This window comes from Rhinopithecus roxellana, chromosome 2, assembly GCF_007565055.1.
Source record: "Rhinopithecus roxellana isolate Shanxi Qingling chromosome 2, ASM756505v1, whole genome shotgun sequence".
Taxonomy (NCBI): Eukaryota; Metazoa; Chordata; class Mammalia; order Primates; family Cercopithecidae; genus Rhinopithecus; species Rhinopithecus roxellana.
Genome location: NC_044550.1, coordinates 181,002,666 through 181,006,344, shown reverse-complemented (window position 1 = coordinate 181,006,344; position 3,679 = coordinate 181,002,666).

Below are 3,679 nucleotides of genomic sequence, written 5' to 3'. Positions count from 1 at the left end.
TCTGTGAGTTCATCTCACAGAGTTACAACCTCTGCCTCAAAAAGCAGTTTGCTAACACTCTTTTCTTGGAATCTGCAAAGTGATATTTGGGAGCCTATTGGGGCCCATGGTGATAAAGGAATTATCCTCACATAATAACTAAAGAGAAGCTTTGTGAGAAACTGCATTGCCATGTGTGAATGCAACTCAGAGAGTTACACGTTTCTCTTCAGTGATCAGTTTGTTAGCACAGTTTTCTGGAAATCTGCAATTAGATACTTCACAGCGCAATGAACATTACAGTGACAAAGGAAATTTCCACAGATGAAAACTAGAAAGAAGCTTTCTTAGAAACTTCTTGGTGATGTGTGAATTCATCTCACAGAGTTACACTTATGTTTCGTGGAGCAGTCCATTAACACTGTCTTTGGGGAAACTGAGAAGGGCTTCTTTGGATCACATTGAGGCCTACGCTGATAAAGGAAATTTCATCCGTTCAAAACGTGAAAGAAGCTTTCTGAGAAACTTCTTTCTGATCTGTGAGTTCATCTCACAGAGTTACAACCTCTGCCTTAAGAAGCAGTTTGCTAACACTTTTTTGGTGGAATCTGCAAAGTGATATTTGGGAGCCTATTGAGGCCCATGGTGATAAAGGAATTATCCTCACATAATAACTAAGGAGAAGCTTTCTGAGAAACTGCATTGCCATGTGTGAATGCAACTCACAGAGTTACACGTTCTCTTCAGTGATCAGTTTGTTAGCACAGTTTTCTGGAAATCTGCAATTAGATACTTCACAGCGCAATGAACATTACAGTGAGAAAGGAAATTTCCACAGATGAAAACTAGAAGAAGCTTTCTTAGAAACTTCTTGGTGATGTGTGAATTCATCTCACAGAGTTACACTTATGTTTCGTGGAGCAGTCCATTAACACTGTCTTTGGGGAATCTGAGAAGGGCTTCTTTGGATCACATTGAGGCCTACGCTGATAAAGGAAATTTCATCCGTTCAAAACGTGAAAGAAGCTTTCTGAGAAACTTCTTTCTGATCTGTGAGTTCATCTCACAGAGTTACAACCTCTGCCTCAAGAAGCAGTTTGCTAACACTCTTTTGTGGAATCTGCAAAGTGATATTTGGGAGCCTATTGAGGGCCCATGGTGATAAAGGAATATCCTCACATAATAACTAAGAGAAGCTTTCTGAGAAACTGCATTGCCATGTGTGAATGCAACTCACAGAGTTACACGTTTCTCTTCAGTGATCAGTTTGTTAGCACAGTTTTCTGGAAATCTGCAATTAGATACTTCATCAGCGCAATGAACATTACAGTGACAAAGGAAATTTCCACAGATGAAAACTAGAAAGAAGCTTTCTTAGAAACTTCTTGGTGATGTGTGAATTCATCTCACAGAGTTACACTTATGTTTCGTGGAGCAGTCCATTAACACTGTCTTTGGGGAATCTGAGAAGGGCTTCTTTGGATCACATTGAGGCCTACGCTGATAAAGGAAATTTCATCCGTTCAAAACGTGAAAGAAGCTTTCTGAGAAACTTCTTTCTGATCTGTGAGTTCATCTCACAGAGTTACAACCTCTGCCTTAAGAAGCAGTTTGCTAACACTTTTTGGTGGAATCTGCAAAGTGATATTTGGGAGCCTATTGAGGCCCATGGTGATAAAGGAATTATCCTCACATAATAACTAAGAGAAGCTTTGTGAGAAACTGCATTGCCATGTGTGAATGCAACTCACAGAGTTACACGTTTCTCTTCAGTGATCAGTTTGTTAGCACAGTTTTCTGGAAATCTGCAATTAGATACTTCACAGCGCAATGAACATTACAGTGACAAAGGAAATTTCCACAGATGAAAACTAGAAAGAAGCTTTCTTAGAAACTTCTTGGTGATGTGTGAATTCATCTCACAGAGTTACACTTATGTTTCGTGGAGCAGTCCATTAACACTGTCTTTGGGGAATCTGAGAAGGGCTTCTTTGGATCACATTGAGGCCTACGCTGATAAAGGAAATTTCATCCGTTCAAAACGTGAAAGAAGCTTTCTGAGAAACTTCTTTCTGATCTGTGAGTTCATCTCACAGAGTTACAACCTCTGCCTTAAGAAGCAGTTTGCTAACACTTTTTTGTGGAATCTGCAAAGTGATATTTGGGAGCCTATTGAGGCCCATGGTGATAAAGGAATTATCCTCACATAATAACTAAGAGAAGCTTTGTGAGAAACTGCATTGCCATGTGTGAATGCAACTCACAGAGTTACACGTTTCTCTTCAGTGATCAGTTTGTTAGCACAGTTTTCTGGAAATCTGCAATTAGATACTTCACAGCGCAATGAACTATTACAGTGACAAAGGAAATTTCCACAGATGAAAACTAGAAGGAAGCTTTCTTAGAAACTTCTTGGTGATGTGTGAATTCATCTCACAGAGTTACACTTATGTTTCGTGGAGCAGTCCATTAACACTGTCTTTGGGGAATCTGAGAAGGGCTTCTTTGGATCACATTGAGGCCTACGCTGATAAAGGAAATTTCATCCGTTCAAACGTGAAAGAAGCTTTCTGAGAAACTTCTTTCTGATCTGTGAGTTCATCTCACAGAGTTACAACTTCTGCTGCCTCAAGAAGCAGTTTGCTAACACTCTTTTTTGGAATCTGCAAGTGATATGTTGGGAGCCTATTGGGCCCATGGTGATAAAGGATTATCCTCACATAATAACTAAGAGAAGCTTTGAGAAACTGCATTGCCATGTGTGAATGCAACTCACAGAGTACACGTTTCTCTTCAGTGATCAGTTTGTTAGCACAGTTTTCTGGAAATCTGCAATTAGATACTTCATAGCGCAATGACATTACAGTGACAAGGAAATTTCCACAGATAAAACTAGAAAGAGCTTTCTTAGAAACTCTTGGTGATGTGTGAATTCATCTCACAGAGTTACACTTATGTTTCGTGGAGCAGTCCATTACACTGTCTTTGGGGAACTGAGAAGGGCTTCTTGATCACATTGAGGCCTACGCTGATAAAGGAAATTTCATCCGTTCAAACGTGAAAGAAGCTTTCTGAGAAACTGCTTTCTGATCTGTGAGTTCATCTCACAGAGTTACAACCTCTGCCTTAAGAACAGTTTGCTAACACTTTTTGGTGGCTGCAAAGTGATATTGGGAGCCTAGAGGCCCATGGTGATAAAGGAATTATCCTCACATACTAACTAAGGAGAAGCTTTCTGAGAAACTGCATTGCCATGTGTGAATGCAACTCACAGAGTTACACGTTTCGCTCTCAGTGATCAGTTTGTTAGCACAGTTTCTTGGAAATCTGCAATTAGATACTTCACAGCGCAATGAACATTACAGTGACAAAGGAAATTTCCACAGATGAAAACTAGAAAGAAGCTTTCTTAGAAACTTCTTGGTGATGTGTGAATTCATCTCACAGAGTTACACTTATGTTTCGTGGAGCAGTCCATTAACACTGTCTTTGGGGAAACTGAGAAGGGCTTCTTTGGATCACATTGAGGCCTACGCTGATAAAGGAAATTTCATCCGTTCAAAACGTGAAAGAAGCTTTCTGAGAAACTTCTTTCTGATCTGTGAGTTCATCTCACAGAGTTACAACCTCTGCCTTAAGAAGCAGTTTGCTAACACTTTTTTGGTGGAATCTGCAAAGTGATATTTGGGAGCCTATTGAG